The sequence below is a fragment of the Anthonomus grandis genome, chromosome 16 (genome assembly GCF_022605725.1).
Source record: "Anthonomus grandis grandis chromosome 16, icAntGran1.3, whole genome shotgun sequence".
Taxonomy (NCBI): Eukaryota; Metazoa; Arthropoda; class Insecta; order Coleoptera; family Curculionidae; genus Anthonomus; species Anthonomus grandis.
In genome coordinates this window covers 11,672,287-11,693,257 of record NC_065561.1, presented here as the reverse complement: position 1 = coordinate 11,693,257, position 20,971 = coordinate 11,672,287, and the positions used below count along the sequence as shown (strand labels likewise).

Below are 20,971 nucleotides of genomic sequence, written 5' to 3'. Positions count from 1 at the left end.
ATTAATGGTCTATTAGAAAATGATGATAAAAAAATTGCAGACAGTTTGAACAAATATTTAACGGAGGTAGGTGCGACCATAATCGAGGACATGCGGACTGATACAAAAAATATATTAAAACAAGATTTTAAGGAGATTAAATGTGATAATAGTATATTTTTTGAGCCGACAGACAGTAATGAAATAAGCAACATAATATTAAGCCTAAAACGAAATGCGGCTCTGGGCCATGATAAAATTACAATACTTGATCTAACTAATATAAAAGAGTACATATTAAATATACTAGTCATACTTATAAATAATGCATTCAACATAGGCGAATTTCCTCCTGACCTCAAAATATCTAAAGTATGTCCAATTCATAAATCTGGTCCTAAAACCCAATTAAATAACTACAGGCCTATATCTATAATAAGTGTCTTTTCAAAAATTATCGAAACAGTGATTAAGAGGCGGATGATGTCATTTATAGAAAAATATATCTCATACGATTTATACCAATATGGGTTTCTTAAAAACAGCAGCACTTTAAGTGCTACTATAGATCTCCTTAATTATGTGTCAGCTAATTTAGATCAAGACAAAATTGTCATAGCAGTTTTTGTCGATTTAAGAAAGGCATTTGACGTAGTTAATCATGACATATTATTAAACAAGCTGGAAGAAATGGGTTTTCGGGGATCTGCACTGTCTTTGATTGGGTCATACTTACTTAATAGAAGACAATATGTACATGTAAATAATAAAGAAAGTAATATCTTAACATTTAACTGTGGTGTCCCTCAGGGGTCAGTGTTGGGACTATTACTGTACTCACTGTATGTTCTGAGTTTACGGATAGCAGGGTTAGACGCCCAATATTATACATTTGCGGACGATACTGAATTATTGTATTCGGATAATGATTGTGATAGATTGGTTAATAGGGTAAATGATGATCTAACTAAATATAGTCAATGGTTACTACAAAATAATCTTAAAATAAATTTGGACAAAACCAAATATATCCTATTTAAACAGAAAAATAAGACAATAAATCAAGTTAGAATATGTCTAAATGGTGCGACTTTAGAAAATGTAAATAATATAAAATATTTGGGACTTACACTGGATGAGAATCTTAATTGGAACGCTCATATTGACTACTTAAAAAGTAAGATAATTCCCTTTACAGGAGCATTTTATAAATGTAAGCACTTCTTAAGTAACGCAGCTAAATATAAAATATATAATGCTTACTTTCTTTCAAACTTGCGGTACCTAATTCCAGTGTGGGGAACCTGTTGTAAGTACAATTTTCAAAGAGTTGAAATTTTGCAGAGTACTCAAGATTTTATTTAATCTTGATTATTTTATGCATGCGGGGGACATATTTGAAATATTGAAAATCCACTCAATTAGTCACATACTTAAAATAGAACAAGCAAAATTAATATTTAAAATAATTAATAAGCTACAAAAATCAAATTACACTATTGTTTATTCTAGTGAAATACATGCACATAATCTAAGAAACAACAATATTCGACTAAGTAGTGCTAGAACAAACATTGCCCTTAGAAATCCAATCAACGCAGCGACACAAACCTATAATGATCTGTCTTATGAAATAAAACAAGAAGTTTCTTATTATAAATTTATTAGAATGGTTAAGCAATCCTTACACTATTAACAAAGTTGCTAATATGTAATTCTATGGCCACATTGTTACAATAACATATTTCTTTTAAATGTAACTTCGGTACCAATGCTAATATAAGCATTGCTTAGAAGTTTATTCATATATTGGACTTGTGTGTTTATTAAGTTTATGAAATAGGCAATATTATAAATATGTATTAAGAAAAAAAAAATGTAAAAAAAAATCAATTTTGTAACCAGATAATTGCTTTAATATATGAAGTGTTTTCAAAAAAACTATTTATATTAGATTTTAGAGTCTGATGGTGCCAAACACTTGCCAAAATGTATTACTCCTGAAACTAAGATTAGCATTTTACTTGTGGTGAAAAGGCTTCCCCTACTAACTTTTCTATGTTACATTAACTCCACTCTAGAATACACAAGTATATAGGTTCTTTAACCAATTAGTTAATTAAAACCCTGCAAATATTGCCAATAATTAAATGCCACTCATGCTGTATGTAAAGTATTTCTAAATAGTTTATAATTCAATATGCGTCTTATTATTCCTACTTTTCTCACAACCCTCGTATGCGAAAAATGAGAATAGAGCAGTAGAGCAACTACTACAAACAGAGTATAGGCAATACCAATGGATGGGCAAAGCAAAGCAAGAAGCAAACAAGCGAGCAAGTAGTAGTGCTCTCTCTTCTTTCGTATAGAGTAGGCGGCAATCGGGCAATATTCACTTCACTTTAGGCAGGTTCGGCACTACGCGCAAGTGTGCTGCGAGTACACATACAACGCGACCATCATCATCATCAGCGTCGTCGATTGTTTCAAACAATTGCAATCCATCGGATCTCGGATCGGATTCTCTATTGCACTCCATTTCGGCACTCCGGGCACTCGGCAGACTTTTTTTCTCGGACGTCGCGGCGCTGCGCTGCGTCTATCCGGTTTATTTTTTTTTTTTGATTCGCTCGTTTTTTCGATGTTGTTGGCTGTGATTTTTTAATTGGAGATTTTTGTTTTTCCGGTGCGATTTTTGTGGCAAACCGGGAATGATATTTTGTTGTTGTTTTATTGGGAGCGTTACTGGATGTGTGAGTATTTTTTTAAAATTGTTGTTTTTTTTTTTTGCTGGTTAGAGTGAACTTTTTAGCATATTTTAGTTGTGCAGCTCTAGACATGACACATTTTTAAAAAAATAATTTTGATTTTTTAATCAGTATAATTTTTCATGTGAACATCATTTTTGGAAATGTTTTTGGAAAACGTATTCAAAAGTTTCAAACTTTTTGTGGTAATTGAGCATTTTACGACCCATAAATTTTTATTATTTAAAATTTTTATTTATTTTTTTTATATGTTTAAGAAGCTTACCATAATCGTCATCCAAATTTTTTATGTTTTATTTTATCGATCGTACTCTTTCTATTAAACAAAAAAAACCGGAAAATCGTTTGTTATTAATATTTAATGTAAATTTAAAATTATTTGTATTATTATAGTTACTTGAATCAAAAATTGTCTTTTTTGTAAATATTTGCTATTATCTAAATCAAATTTAAATTACGTTAAGTTATTACTCTAAATTTAATTACGTTAAACAAAAATGTACACTCACAGCATAATTAATCTTTAGTTTTTTTTTTAATATTTGTAATCATGTTATTTTTTTGATTTTGATTTGTATTAAGAGTTAAAAAAGTATTTTTTTTTTCAAATTTATTACTAAATTATCCTTTTATTTTAATTTTAAAAATTAATTTAAGCTTTTAATTCCACATTACTGTAATAAGTCATGCAGATATTTTTATACATATGCATATTACAAAAAAATAATAAATAGGCGCGTAACCATAATAATAAAACTTGACAAAATATAATTCATTTTAAAAAACTCTCAAATAAAAACATTAGACTCGACTTTAACAGTTACTAAACGTATTTAAAACCTTTGCCTATATATATTACAATACAGTTTTACCACTAACCAAAACTCTTTATTTTATTCTTGACAAGTGAGATTTCTAAGAACCTTTTATAAAACATGATCTTATTCCTTTCAGATAGATTTAAGTTACAACTGTCGAACCCAACAATTCCAAAATTATATTGTTTATCAATAATCCATAATCCATAAAGAAATGTATAGTCTTTTTAGTAAGATTTGATAAGTTATTAATTTTAGTAAGAAACAGTTATTGGTTATAGAATTAGTTTCATCTTTATATCAAAGTAATATTTTTTAACAGTTGATATAGCTATGGCTATAAAGCTAGTATTTTATTAGAAGATAAATTATAATTAGAAATTAAATTAAAAAACTTTTGCAGATTTCTAAGGTTGATAACAAAAATTTACTTTTAAAATTTAATTAAGGTTCTTAAAAAAACATATCTAATTTTTTAGGGTAACCTTCTTGTTTTAATTAATATTCATCTGTGATATTTTAATTTTTAGCAAAAGAACTTACCATTCAATATGATATTGTACCAAAACTCGCTTACCTAAAATAATGGTAATGAAAAAAGAGGAATTATTTCTACTATATGATGTCCAAATCACAACATTTCAAAGTTTTTGGTAAATCAATTTAAGACATTAAAATTACCTTATGATAATTTTTCAGTCAAAAACAGTCAACAGTTTATTTTAACAATGTATTTAAATTTAATTTTAAGTTAAGATAAAATTCTTGTTTCTTTCTTTTGAAATAATTAAATTGACAAAAACTTTGCATGTCACGAAATATTTTTGAATACAAAAATTCATATTCTTTTCATGAATCGTTTTGAGTTAAATGCAAAAAATACATTCCAATACCTTTAAAGAGTTTGGTTACGATATGTTGATGATAGGTGTGTTCGACAACAGCAAATGCAATATTGGTAATTTGGTAGAACAGACCAATGCGATTTTTGTTTTTCCGGTGCGATTTTTGTGGCAAATCGGGAATGATATTTTGTTGTTGTTTTATTGGGAGCATTACTGGATGTATGAATATTTTTTTTTAATTGTTGTTTACTTTTTTTTTGCTGGTTAGGGTGAACTTTTTAGCATATTGTAGCTGTGCAGCTCTAGATATGACACATTTTTTAAAAAATAATTTTGATTTTTGAATCAAATATAATTATTCATGTGAACAACATTTTTGGAAACTTTTTATATTTTTGGAAAACGTATTTAAAAGTTTCAATCTTTTTGTGGTGGATTGAGCAATTTACGATCCAACGATTTTCAATTTTCTTTTTACATGTATAAGAAGCTTACCATAATCGGCATCCATATACAACATAAAATTTTAATGGATAATCCATAAATCTTTTTTGTTTCTATATTATTGTTATTCTATAGATCGTACCCTTTCTATTAAACATAAAAAAATCGGAAAATCGTCGGGTGTCAATATGCTCAAGCACCCTTTTTGTTTTTTTATATTTAATATAAATTCAAAATTACCTGTATTATTATAGTTTTATAGCTGTTTGATAAAAAAATTGTCGTTCTCTTTATTAAAAATATTTGCTTTAATCTAAGTTAACATATATGAAGTTTTTACTGAAAATGTAATTACATTAAACAAAAATGTACACCCACAAGATAATTAATCTCTAGTTTTTTTCTTTAACATTTCTAATTATGGTATTTTTTTAATTTCGATTTATATTAAGAGTTAAATTTTTTTTTTCAAATTTACTATTAAATTATCTTATTGTTTAAATTTATATATATATGCATATGCATATTACAAAAAACTAATAAATGTATTTTTAAGGCGCGTAACACTAATAATAAAACTTGACAAAATATAATTCATTTTAAAAAACTCTCAAATAAAAACATTAGACTCGACTTTAACAGTTACTAAACGTATTTAAAACCTTTGCCTATATATATTACAATACAGTTTTACCACTAACCAAAACTCTTTATTTTATTCTTGACAAGTAAGATTTCTAAGAACCTTTTATAAAACATGATCTTATTCCTTTCAGATAGATTTAAGTTACAACTGTCGAACCCAACAATTCCAAAATTATATTGTTTATCAATAATCCATAATCCATAAAGAAATGTATAGTCTTTTTAGTAAGATTTGATAAGTTATTAATTTTAGTAAGAAACAGTTCTTGGTTATAGAATAAGTATCATCTTTATATCAAAGTAATATTTTTTAACAGTTGATATATCTATGGCTATAAAGCTAGTATTTTATTAGAAGATAAATTATAATTAGAAATTAAATTAAAAAACTTTTGCAGATTTCTAAGGTTGATAACAAAAATTTACTTTTAAAATTTAATTAAGGTTCTTAAAAAAACATATCTAATTTTTTAGGGTAACCTTCTTGTTTTAATTAATATTCATCTGTGATATTTTAATTTTTAGCAAAAGAACTTACCATTCAATATGATATTGTACCAAAACTCGCTTACCTAAAATAATGGTAATGAAAAAAGACGAATTATTTCTACTATATGATGTCCAAATCACAACATTTCAAAGTTTTTGGTAAATCAATTTAAGACATTAAAATTACCTTATGATAATTTTTCAGTCAAAAACAGTCAACAGTTTATTTTAACAATGTATTTAAATTTAATTTTAAGTTAAGATAAAATTCTTGTTTCTTTCTTTTGAAATAATTAAATTGACAAAAACTTTGCATGTCACGAAATATTTTTGAATACAAAAATTCATATTCTTTTCATGAATCGTTTTGAGTTAAATGCAAAAAATACATTCCAATACCTTTAAAGAGTTTGGTTACGATATGTTGATGATATGTGTGTTCGACAAAAGCAAATGCAATATTGATAATTTGGTAGAACAGACCAATGCGATTTTTGTTTTTCCGGTGCGATTTTTGTGGCAAATCGGGAATGATATTTTGTTGTTGTTTTATTGGGAGCATTACTGGATGTATGAATATTTTTTTTAAATTGTTGTTTACTTTTTTTTTGCTGGTTAGGGTGAACTTTTTAGCATATTGTAGCTGTGCAGCTCTAGATATGACACATTTTTTAAAAAATAATTTTGATTTTTGAATCAAATATAATTATTCATGTGAACAACATTTTTGGAAACTTTTTATATTTTTGGAAAACGTATTTAAAAGTTTCAATCTTTTTGTGGTGGATTGAGCAATTTACGATCCAACGATTTTCAATTTTCTTTTTACATGTATAAGAAGCTTACCATAATCATCATCCATATACAACATAAAATTTTAATGGATAATCCATAAATCTTTTTTGTTTCTATATTATTGTTATTCTATAGATCGTACCCTTTCTATTAAACATAAAAAAATCGGAAAATCGTCGGGTGTCGATATGCTCAAGCACCCTTTTTGTTTTTTTATATTTAATATAAATTCAAAATTACCTGTATTATTATAGTTTTATAGCTGTTTGATAAAAAAATTGTCGTTCTCTTTATTAAAAATATTTGCTTTAATCTAAGTTAACATATATTAAGTTTTTACTGAAAATGTAATTACATTAAACAAAAATGTACACCCACAAGATAATTAATCTCTAGTTTTTTTCTTTAACATTTCTAATTATGGTATTTTTTTAATTTCGATTTATATTAAGAGTTAAATTATCTTATTGTTTAAATTTTTATATATATGCATATTACAAAAAACTAATAAATGTATTTTTAAGGCGCGTAACACTAATAATAAAACTTGACAAAATATAATTCATTTTAAAAAACTCTCAAATAAAAACATTAGACTCGACTTTAACAGTTATTAAACGTATTTAAAACCTTTGCCTATATATATTACAAAACAGTTTTACCACTAACCAAAACTCTTTATTTTATTCTTGACAAGTGAGATTTCTAAGAAACTTTTATAAAACATGATCTTATTCCTTTCAGATAGATTTAAGTTACAACTGTCGAACCCAACAATTCCAAAATTATATTGTTTATCAATAATCCATAATCCATAAAGAAATGTGTAGTCTTTTTTGGTAAGATTTGATAACTTATTAATTTTAACAAGAAATAGTTATTAGTTATAGAATTAGTATCATCCTTATATAAAAGTGATATTTTTTTAATTTCAAAGTTTTTGGTAAACCAATTTAAGACATCAACAGTTTATTTCAACAATGTATTTAAATTTAATTTTAAGTTAAGATGGAATTCTTGTTTCTTTTGATGTATCTTCTTCTTTAATATATCTCATTGAAGTTTTGGAGAACAATGGTTTCGATTATATCCGAGAAATAATTAACTTGACAAAAACTTTGCATGTCACGAAATATTTTTAAACACAACAATTCATATTATATGAACGACATGTCTTTCTAGATTTGATTTCTTTTCATGAATCGTTTTGAGTTAAATGCAAAAAATATATTCCAATACCTTTAAAGAGTTTGGTTACGATATGTTGATGATATGTGTGTTGGACAAAAGCAAATGCAATATTGAAAATTTTGTAGCAATGCGACTTTTGTTTTTTTTCGGTGCGATTTTTGTGGCAAATCGGGAATGATATATTGTTGTTGTTTTATTGGGAGCGTTACTGGATGTGTGAGTTTTTTTTTTTATTGTTGTTTACTTTTTTTTGCTAATTAGGGTAAACTTTTTAGCATATTTTAGTTGTGCAGCTCTAGATTAAATATATGACACATTTTTTAAAAAATAATTTTAATTTAATTCAATTTCACAAACTCTCAAGAAAAAACAGTATAGACTCAACTTCAACACGTTTCTAAACGTATTTTATACCTTTGCCTAATTGAAAGAAGCTCCAGCTCTTCAACTCAATAAAAATTACAATAAAAAGAAACAACTTATGAAATCTGTTTTACGTATTTTAAAAAATTTGAATATGGTTAAATTATTTGTATATAAATATACAAATAATTAATTATTATGCACATTTTTAAATTGTATTAAAAGAAATTAGAAAAGCAACATCCCTAATAATACAGAAACATGCAACAAATATGTCAGAAACTATGTCTGAAACTTCAAACATATTTTTTACAAATTTTTCTCGAATTAAAATATCAAAAAAAAAATAACCATTCCAGTCAGAAATTAATGAGAACATTTTCGCAAAACAAAATAATTAATAATAAGTAGTAATCTCTTAATTTTTTATGAACACTTATTTACTTATAATCTTTCAATTACTTAAGATCTATGTTGTATCACTTTATAGATTTTTAGCAGACACTATTAGATCCTTTAACTTGCTAATTCGCATGTTCTGCAACATATGTATATAGTAGTCCGCCTTCTCTTTCATTACAGGTAGTTGTACTATCACAAGTTTTTCATTACTCTTCTAATCATAACCGGACTAATACTTTGAATTTCTGTAATGAATCTTTCCAAATCAGCAACATCTGTGAATGGCCTTTGAAGATGTACCATTTGCTTTAAATAACCCAATAAGAAAAAAATCGAGTGGCGTCAAATCTGGAAAGCGCCGTGGCCAAAAAATTTCCGAAAACCGATGTATAACTCTTCCATTTAAACAATTTTCAAGGTATTGCGCTACATCTAACCTATATGCTGTGGCATACGGCACCATCCTGTTAAAACCATAATTGTTGTAAGTAGGGAAACGTTGTCAAAAAGTACTTCTAATTCATTCTCTGAAAAGAGTAAGTAACGGTTCGCATTCAAAGATTCATGAAAAAAAAGTCCAATTATTTTATTTTGGTAAATTCCACACCACAAATTTATTTTGAATGCATACTGGTCTGAGTTGTAATGTTAAAATTTGAACTAGCATCACTCCACCAATGCCAATTTTAAGAAGAAATTATTCCATTTGATGAAAATGCTGCTTGATCCAGAAAAACATGTGTTCTCATAAATGGTTATCTTCTAACATTCCTTGGATATCATAGTAGAATTAAAAGCATCTTTCACGATCTCCTGGCCTTAACGTATGAATACATTGGGGCTTGTATGGATGAAATCTGTTACTTTTTTAAATATTTTAAACCGCATCTCTGTTAATAGGATGTCATATCCTATTGGAAGTTGCTAGGGATTTTGTAGGATCTTCAATTATTGAGAGCATTATTCCAAATTCCATGTCATCATTGACAACTTTTTGTTTGGTTTTCTTGGTAAATTTATTACTGAGATCTCCAAAAGTCTTGAATTTCGCTATTATTTTTCTTACTGTGATATATTGAAGATTTTTCTCTGGGTGTTGGTTATCAAAAATGTCTGCAGCTTCTCGATACGTTTTATAGTTGTCTGGATATAATTGCATATTTGCATGTAGTTTTTAGTTCTAAGCAAATTTTTTTTTATAACATTTTTGTTATTGTCAAAAATAAAAGTACGTAACTATTGTACAAATACGAGGTTTTTGTTTTTGAAGGTGGTAGACAATGGTACAGTGAAAACATCTTGTCGGACTTGCATTGTCTTATTTATTTAATGTAACACGACGTTTCGGTTGGTAAGTATCTCCAACCGTTATCAAGTGTAAACTGACAGCAAACTACTGTTTTTTTACGAGGTTTTTGACAAACCTCGTATACGAACGCAGAATTTTTATAAAGAATCGTTTTTTCCTAAATCTAACAATAAAAAAGGTTTCTATAGGTTGCCAACTTAAGTAGATACACTGTATTTAAGCAAATCAACAAAAAGGCAATCAAATTCTTAAAAATTGCATCTTTAGGCATTTTACTAATAGGAAATATTAGGAACAAAAAACAGATAAAAAACAAAAACCTAAACAAAAACTGGCATTTTTAAATTAAAAATTAAATTTTTGTTAATAATTAAGAAATGAAGTATTGATTAATTAAATCTTATAAAGGATCAAATACTAGTGCACATATTTTGGGTTTATATAATATTGTTATTTAGATAAAAAATTATTTAAAACTTGTTTAAAAATGATGTATTGAGTTTTGTAATTCTTTTTTTATTTGAAAATTTAAAAACACGAGCATTTCCTTTAAATTACTTTTTTTATCCGTTTATGGGAAAATGTTCTTAATGAGAAATTATTACTTCAAGTTCAATTACAATAAAAATACATTATTTTTACTTCGTGAAATTTTATCTTTCAAATCTTCTCCATTTAACCTTCTTATTTTTTTATATTTCTTATTTAACATAACATATGTTTAACATTCTTAATATCATATTTTGCTGAGCGATGCCAATGTGTAAAATTAAGAAATTCCTAAAAAATTAAAATTTAAGTCAAAAGTTGAAGTTTTTAACAAATTTTCACATTTTTCTTTTGAAATTTTGTAAACATATTTTATAAAATAATAAAAAAAACATACAAAAAATGAAGCAAAAACATAATATGCATAAAAACTTAAATTATAAATAGACATAAATATGTATATACTATAAATAATTATTCATTAAAATAGAAAATATAATTAAAGTACATAGTCGTAGTAAACATAGAAGAAATGCAAAAGTTTAAATAAAAGAATATTTGTAATGTTAAATAAACTGCAATAAAACTGTAATTTATGGAAAAGATGATAAGATGATGTGGACTTGATTTCAAATGGCAAATGATGTGCAATTTTTTTTACAGTGTACATTATAGAGCTTTTAACTAACTTTGACCGTGGGGTTAGAAGATTAAGATCATGATTCCCGTTTCTAATTAATTATGAAATGGCCTTTCTGAGTTAGAGTTATTATTTTATTTTTTAAAAAATAATCTTGACAGAGAGTCCTGCTACTTAGTCTCAGCGAACAACGAACAGTTTTCGTTTGTAATTTGAAACTACTGTCAAATTAAGACGCACAACATGTAACTCAAAATGAAAGGAGGTGTCGGAGATGCAAAAAACGGCAAAATAGACTGATCTAGATGTTCTTACGTTTCATTTTCTGGAAACTGACTTGAAAGTAAAATATGCAGAGTTGAATTTTTTTAAAAAGGCATCAATGTATAAAATTTCTATTTTCAGCACTCGTTCATAATAAATTCCAAAAACTTAACAGATACAACCACGGCTAAATTGGTGTTCAGAAGGTTCCAACATGTTTTTGAATGACAAACAATTTAGTTTCAGAGTCGTTAAAGTGCAGAAGATTCGAATCTTACCAAGATTTAATGGTGACTAGGTCATTTGATATGGTTTTATGTAGTTCCCTCATATCCGAATTGCTTTCAATAAAATTCATATCGTCTGCAAAAACCAAACTTATCACTGATGTCCAAACCAGAAATGTCATAAAGAGTAGAAACAAACAAGCTCCTAGTACTGAGTATTCTTCTTTGTTTCCTTAATTTTTTTTCTGTATCGTTTTATGTACTATCCTCTTTTTATCTTTGTCGCCTCTTTCTTCCATAAGATCTAGAATTTATATTTAAATTTTTTAATAAAATGAACGTGATTAGAAGCCATTTTAAGAACTTATAACAGATTGTTTTATTACAATTTTAAGTTTTAATGTTAAAAATTTTGAAAGATAAATAAAAGAAACGTTTTTGGGTTTTGAGAATATTTGTATAAAGGCGTTAATAGAACTTTAATCTTACTAATAATAAAAGATTAATTGACTATAATAATTAATTGACTATAATAAATGTTAAATGGCTTGTAATGGAATGCTGATGAATAAAAAAACTTGAACATTACAGCATTGGGAATATTTGAAACAAATCAGAAATCAAAATTACAAACACACACTTTTTAAAGTTCTCTGCAAGTAATATACCACCCGATAAAAAATTAAATCTTTATTTAAATTAAAAAAAAAATGCTATTTCTTTTATTTTAAAGATCAATGGCAATTGGTCCCGCATATAGAGATTATGCCCAATATAATTGTTGGAAGATCTAACGTATTATACGTTTTAAAAACAAACCATATTTCTTTAATAACTTGAGACATATAAGTATTCTTGCAAGTTTGTCAAAAGTTCTAGAACAAATAATGAATTTACAAATATCTGATCATTTGAAAATCTTCAAAATTCTGCCTACTTGTCAATCTGGCTTTCGGCCTGGTTTTGGTTATGCTGCAGCTATGTTAAACATAAATTATAATTTATGCCACGAAGGATAAAAAAATTACAGCTCTAATCTTATTGGACTACCGTAAGGCGTTTGATACGATAAACCACAAACTTCTTTTATTAATTTTAAATTTCGTGGAATTGTCGAGGGATGCAATTTTGCTTGTAAAAAAAAATTATCTTCTCAATAGATCTCAGTTTATTGAAACCTCCAGGGGCAAATCAGATTTTGATTGAGTAAGCTGTGGTGTTCCGCAAGGATCTATACTAGGCTCTTTGTTTTTCAATATTTATATACAGATAATCTTCAATATTGCCTTAAAACTTGCTTGTATTAATATGCAGATAATACTTAGCTGTAGCATTTCTTTTGTCCGTATGATCACCCAATGGCAAAAGCTGCTATTAAAGAAGATCTTAGATGTTTACTTTATTTTTCACAATGTTATAATTTGCCCATTAACCCATCTAAATAAAGCTTATAATTTTTGACAAAAATGAAGAGTACCGTGAACGTTTTATTAATATTAGCATAGGGACTGAAAGATGTCATTTATAGGCTGCAAGATATACGGAGAAAAGTTGACGCTCCTTAAAAATTATCCCAAAGGAAAGTCGGCAATCCCAAGGGACCGACCGAGGCACCGGGCCAAGGAGGCTTTTTCCTTTCGATTGCGTTTACACTGCCATTCGGGTCGACGTTAAAATAAATAAAATCAATACGGGCACTAAAAATTAGCCGAATGTAAGTGGACAATGGCGGCAAAGCGCAATGGCAAAAATTTCGGGATATGCGCAAAAATAGAAAGAGAAAAACGGCCGCTGCCGGACAGCCAGAGGATCGAGACCTACATTTAAAAACTACACGATTGTATTCCTCCCGTCCCTCCCTCTCCTCCTCATCCCCCGGTTGCGGCCTAAAGAAAAATTCGGATTGGTTACCGATAATTGCAAAATCAATACTTCAATGTACTTTGGTGTGGGCGGATCATGTGCATTTTTAATTGAAGGATAATCGATTGACCGAACTTTATTGTGAATTTTTTGTATTTGAGCAAGTTTCTAGAAAATGTCTAAGTTTATTTCTGTTCTTCTTGCAGTGCTTATTCATGTCGAATGTTAGCGACTAACATGGCAATTCTGACTTTATTGGCGGTTGTGCTGAACAGTCCAGTCCTAGTCATTTTGAACCAATTTCTTAGGTTTTGAATCCTGGAGATTCGCCTTCATCCTGGTCTTCTCTTGCCGTACACTTTTCCTTGTAGAAATATTTCAAGGAGGCTATATAGTTCTTTATTCCTCATGATATGATGACTTCATTGTTTGTGACTGACAGGGGATTCTTAGGATGTGTCAACTGCTTCAAAGTTCGTCCAAGCCTCCGCTACGTATAACAGAACTGAAATACTATAGCACAGTACGAAGATCTCGATTTTCAGCGGCAAGTCACGTCTTTTGAAGACGTTGATTAATGATTTTAAAAATGCTGTCTGGCTTTTGCTATACATTGCCTTATTTCCAAGGAGTGATCTCATTGACTGTTTACATTCGTGCCAAAATATGTGTAGCTTTCAACTTTTTTAGTTGGCCGTTGGTTGATAGTCAGCTGTGTATTTAAGACTGAACGTTTGCTAATTACCATATATTGGTTTTTTTTTTGTGTTAAGGGCTAATCGATACTGTTGAGTAGTTTTAGTTATACGTGTCATCTAGACTGTCTGTGAATATCACTGCGCATCTTATGTTTTTCAAATATTGGCTGTTAATTAGTATGCTTTTATCACATTCCTTTAAGGCTTGTTTGAAGATATGTTTGGAGCAAACGTTAACAAATATGCTCTATTCAAATTGCTTCTAATAACTGGTTGTATAATCTTATGCTAGCATTTTGCTTATAGTAAAGATATTTAATGATTCTCAGATCTTTATCATCTATGCTAATCAGTGATATAAAACTCTATCGAACGCCGCCTGGTAGTCCACAAATCATACATATACAGGGTGTCGACAAAAGGTTTGGAAAGTAGAGATTCTACAAAGAGTGTCAAAGTTACAATTTTATTTTCTATTTTTCCTTATTGCTTACGAAGTAATTCAGATTTTGGCAAAAAACTAAATACAGGAAGATAACTGACCGAAAAATCTTATTTGTTCGTATTTTCATCACAAAAAAGGACCACTTATAAGAAGTGTTTAAGTTATTAGTTTTCGAGATATTTGTTTCTAAAAGTTCCAATGCATTATTTTTACCACGATGATCAAACATATTATTATGTATAAGATAATAATCAACTTGCTTTAGATAATATCTACAAAAAATTGCTCAAAGTGAGCACTACCTTACTTGTTATACTCTCGAGCTTAATGAACTAATCCTTACTGTACTCTCCAAAGCATTTGGATGTTATGCTTAATTTTCTGTCTAAGGTAAAAAATCCTTTGCGAAGGATCACCTTCAGTTTTCACCCCAAATGAAGAAGTCCATAGGATTTAAATCTGGTGATGTAGCCGGCCATGATACAGTCCGATCCACTGGTCTGGATAAACTCTATTTGAAGGCTCTCTAACCAACAAACTAAGATGAGTTGAAGCGTTGTCATGCATAAACCACAGATTCATGCGTGTTTGTAATAAAAGATCTTCCAGCAGAATGGGAAATGTCTTTCAACAAATTGCAAATAACTTTGGCCATTTAGTCCAGGTGGTAACTCAACGAGTTCTGTTAAAGAGTGTTAAATTATTTCTGCCTATAAATTAATTTGAAATTATACTTTAATGTGAAGATTATGCGAGTTAATTGGCTTCGAAATCCTACTTCATCCCAAAATAATATTGACGAATTAAGTACATTGTGGTGTTTAAAGGTTGTGTTATAGACGAAACGGTTGCTTTTGAGAAATAATATTTTCTGTACATTTCAAAACTTGAAAATCTCAAGCTACATTCCTTACCCTAATTGTGGGATTTTAAACAACAGCATCTAAAACTTTTTCTTCAGTTGTACGTATAGTTATGGGAACTCCACTATACCAGCCCATATTTAGAGCAGAACTACCTAAAATCCAAATCGTTTTTACTACTCAAAACTTGACACAAAATAAAGCCATAATCACTTCTTACCAGTTTCTCGTAACCGCTGATCGATACGTTGGAAAGTCTTTGAATTAGGCAGGTGTCTATTCTATTCTAACGGAATCTGTCTACGTACAATCTTCGTGCCTTTATAGCATTATATCTCGTCAATCCATACATTAAATGCATATTAGAATATAATAATAATAATAATAATAATAATAATAATAATAATAATAATAATAATAAAAATAATAATAACTAGAGCAGTAACATAAGCACCACCAACATATTCCTTTGGAATTATGGGATGGAGCAAGACGGACATCCAGAACTTGCAACGGAAGGCACGAACATTATTGACTAAGGCTCAAAAACACCACCCTCGAAGTGCCACAGAAAGAACTACGCTACCAAGACATCAGGGAGGTAGAGGATTGGCAGACATTGGCAAACAGTTAGACCGACAAATTTCAGTTCTGAGAAATTTCTTTTATGAAAAGGCTAGATCGTCCGCTCTGCACTGTGCTATATGCGAGGTCGATGACTCTACATCTCTGAAACTGAAGAATCGCGAAATCGAAAGTCACCACGTCACTGATGAAGAAAAACATCGATCATGGGCACAAAAACCACTGCACGGGAGACACGTCAACGAGGTTAGCCAGGGACATGTCGACACCAACGCGTCGAACTACTGGTTAACTTCGGGACAACTGTTTCCCGAAACGGAAGGTTTCCTCTTGGCCATACAAGACCAAGTTATTCCAACTAGAAACTACTTGAAGTGCATTATCTCGGATCCTTCAGTACAGAGTGACAAATGTCGATATGGATGCCAAGTGACAGAATCCATCCAACACATAACGGGAGGATATCAAACGTTTGCCCAAACTGAGTATAAGGCACGTCATGACTGCGTGGGAAAAATACGGCACCAAGAACTTGCAGTTAAACTGAACCTCTTGAGGACGGACAAAGTTCCATATTACAATTATACTCCAGAGCCAGTTCTTGAAAATGGCGAGTATAAATTGTACTGGGACCGAACTGTTCTCACCGACCAAAGAACTGTCAACAATAGACCAGATCTTATCCTGATGGATAAACGACTAAGGAGAACCACGCTGATTGACGTCGCTATACCTAATAACAATAACCTCCAAGGAAAATAGAACGAAAAGATCATCAAATATCGAGATCTTGAAGGGAAAATTAGACGGCAATGGGAGATGGAGCATGTTCAAACAATTCCGATAATAATCTCGTCAACTGGACTTATACCAAAAACCCTTGTAGAGAACCTCAAACAACTGGGACTAAGTGAGCACCACTACAAAAACATGCAAAAAGCGGTGCTACTGGGGACAGCACGGGTCGTCAGAAAGTTCATGGGTACAGAAGACCGAACACCATCCAGGGCCCGACAACCTGGAAAGGGTCCCCTCAGAGCTTAATCCTTTTGATATCTTAGATATCTGGGATAAGTGAATGTTCCCCGTAAAACGGGAGTGTGATTGCCGCAAGGCAAAAATAAATAATAATAATAATAATAACATGAACACCCTGTATGTCACAAACTATAAACTTTTGGACTAAGGTATGTTTGGGTCTATTCACATATTTAAGTCTATAGTAGTTACACCTTCGGGATTTCCCAACCATTCGCAGAAACCCTGTATATCACAGCTGACGTCTCTGCAACTCTGGAACAAGACCTGTATAGCAAACAGTGCCTCTGTACTTTTTGGTAATGGTACATACAAATCCATTATCACCAGCTCACCTTTTCTTGTTGGAATAGTGGCTTCGACTGGGGAATAAGGAATTACGCAGATCTGTTAGTCCACCAAACTTCACTTTCAAAGGTTGTCAAGTCTTATTACCTCCAAAACGATCAAGTGCTGTATGAAAGGCTCGACTAAAGTCTACGACCAAGGATTTAGAAACACAAGTCAATAAGATTCACCTTTATCCTGTCTCAAAAATAATAAATTTTCCCACATCCCAAAATTCCCTATTACTAGATCAGGGGGTGAACTGAGCTGCTCTGAAACTCTGAAAGCTTAAGTAACTGAAAAATGTGCAGTACTTTGGAATCTGGAGGACGAGGATCGTTAGCCACCCCACTGCGACCTAACGCATCAGCAACGACATTTTTCCTTCCCTCTGCAATGGTTTATTTCGAAATCATTTTCTTGTATTGCCAAAGCATACCTAGCGATTAGGAAAGATAACGGACGACATGTTCTTAAGTAACTAATGGAATAGTTATCAGTAAACACCGTAAACTTTCTTCCCAGTAGATATACTTGAAACCTACCAAGCGCCCATACTAGACTCAACGCCTCCAGTTCATTACTATGATAGTTTTTCCTCCAGAGTCAGAAGTTGACGACTAATCCATGCTATGGACTATGGACACCAGGTTTCACTTTTTGATACAGATGAGCACCCAAGGCCTCCTCTGAACTATTTACCGATAAAAAGTAGGGAAGATCTCACACAGGATGATACAACTTTGTACAAAACTCAGCTAAACAAACAAATCTTTTCAACTGCTTTTGGCAGAGGAGCGACCACATCTGTAAAGTTTTTACAGAATGGCCGATTAAAGTTTGCCAAGCGTAGAAACCATTGAAAATGCTTTACATTTCAAGGACAAACAATCGACAACTCCCTGGATTCGTTCTGGATTGAGTTTTGCCATCGAAGAAGTAATAATATACCCCAGATAGCATATCTCCTTATAAAAAATTTGTATTTTCTCAAGCGAAGGCTAAAACCGGCTTGTTTTAATCGAGTAAGGACCTTTTCAACATGCTCTAGTTTTTCTTCATTGTTTCTATAATAATTAAAATATCCTCGATAAAAAATATGACAGAAGAAGAAAATTCGGCTTCTAAAACCTGACTAAAGCACCGCGAAAAGGTGCAAACCATCGTGTAAAGGAAAACACTTGTAGTCAGTCCAAATGGTAGAGTACAAAAAATATGTCTGGCCACCAAACTGAAAACCCGTATACTTCCAGTTAGCTTTCGTCAGCGGAATCTCCTAATACCTATGAGTGAAATTCAATGATGACAGTTATTTAAATTTGGGAAAGGAATGTAGAATTTCCTAAAATTATTTTAAAAAAAAGTGTAGATGTTGGACTATCATATTCGGGCTCCATCACATGACATAAAGCCTGGCATTGAAACAAACGTGAATCGACGAATCTTTCTTTACCATTGCCATGATCGGTGACCCATAAGGGGTAGCCATCTTGGTTATAACCTAAGTTTTGGAAAAAACGGAGCCTTAGGCCTATAATGGCCTGCCGCCTTTTTGATCTTTTTGTAGAAATTAAATGACTGACGCGTTTGTTGTAATAGTTCATTCAATATTTTTTTGCTAACAGCAATTTTAATTTCTTTGTCTATCCTTGTGTGTTGTTATATCCTTGCTTTTAATCTTAAGTTTTCCTTTCATCATGTCTAAATATCTCTACAGTTATCCATTCCTTTTACTTTACTTTTATCGGTTTAAGGTGGTTGTCGAGTATGTCCTGAGTTATTACGTATAGTTTTTCTTCGGTATTACTGGTCTCTTTTTCACTATTTAGTTGTTATTTCCTGTACAGTTGCACATTCTGTTTTATACGTTCGTTGTTTAGTTGTCTTATGTTGTGTGTTCTCTGTTCTTTGATTTAAGTTTTATTATACCAAATAGGAAGTTGTGACCTGACTTGATGTTGGCTCTTGGATGTATGTTGATTTATGTATCCATAGTTTGTTATCTGTGAGAACAATTGGTAAGTCCTCAATATGGTTTATCCCTAAAAGCTCGTAAAAATATATAAAAATCAGTCATGGACCTACAAAGCTAACGTTTTTATCTTTTTTAAAAACAAAAGGGTTCAAATTTCCACCGAGGAAGATTTACAAACACTTGGACGGGTCTAGTGCGCAAACATGGAACAAACCACATTAAACGTTTTTCTTTTGGTTTTGGTGGTTTCTGTTTGACAATGTGCTTACATCTCATACCCCAATTTATGATAATATCTGATGTACACGAGATTTTAATTTGTACTACAGTTATATATTTGCTAAAGAGGTGTGGTGATAATGTAGGCCTTGTGCAAGTAATATTAAATCCAACGCGAATCTTACAAGCAACGAGTTCTCTTATAGATTTCACGTTAATTCCTAAGGATATAAATGTTATAAATAGTGGTACGTTGCCAGGTCCAAAAGTTCATTAATTCATATTTTGTGATTTATCAGTACCCTATTATAAAAATCAAATTAAGTTTATTGAATACAGAGATATTAAAAGCATCGATGTTACCCAGTTTCAGTATAATTTACTGTCTATACCGTGGCGAAATATCGACGATATTCAAGGCGTTGATGATAGAGTAGGTTTTTTTACAGATAACATCCGAGCGCTAATGGACTTATATAGTTTCTTAAAAAAAGTTCGTATAACAAAAAAATATTATTACCATGGCTCGATAATGTGAAAGACCTAATGTTACCACGTGACAAAGCTCTTCAAAGATAGAAAAGAAGTAAAATAGAAGCTAATCGGGAATATTATACAAGCTTGCGTAATCAACCTATCAAAATCGAAAAATTATTGGCAGGATGAAAATATTGTTATGGAATTTTAAAAAATAGCAACAAAATCTCTGATATCTTAAAAAATCCTGATGAAACAAATATTTTTTTATTGTCCGGTATTTCACCTAACCAAGTCAATCAAAACAAAAATGTCATGAATTTTTACAAAAGTAATTTTAAGGAAAACTTACAATCTTTTTTAGAATTTATCCCAGTATCAGAAATAGAATATCCAAAAACTACTCTTGGAGATTAAGTCCAAAGCGATAGGATCTGATGAGTTGAATATATGCGGATTATTTATTTCTGTTGTCCTATTCCTTTACCTTATATAGCTTATCTTATTAATTACTGCTTAATAAATAATTTTTTTCCAAATCAATAGAAATGACTAACCCAAAAGAATATAAGGATCTAAGACCAATAATTAGTGTCCTACCTTGCTTGGCTAAGGTATTAGGAAAAATTATACACCGCCAAATGACGAAATATGTTCAACATAATAAAATACCACCAGAAAGAGCCATAGCTGTTTTACGCCTTTGGCTCATATAATAGATGATAGGGCCACCGAAATTGGTGGAATTATAATTTTAACACTTTTAGATTACACCAAAGCATCTGATACATAGATCATAGTTATTTTGTAATT

General features: G+C 30.4%; 1 protein-coding gene across 4 annotated transcripts in view; it reads left to right on the top strand.

The window, feature by feature from the left end:
* Positions 1–2,407: 2,407 nt before the first annotated feature.
* Positions 2,408–20,971, top strand: part of LOC126745595 (protein abrupt) — a 147,100-nt gene continuing 128,536 nt past the window's right edge. For all 4 annotated transcript variants that reach the window (XM_050453512.1, XM_050453511.1, XM_050453513.1 and 1 more), the window contains exon 1: positions 2,408–2,732. The gene's annotated coding sequence lies outside the window, so the exon portion shown is untranslated. The remainder of the gene's footprint in view (positions 2,733–20,971) is intronic.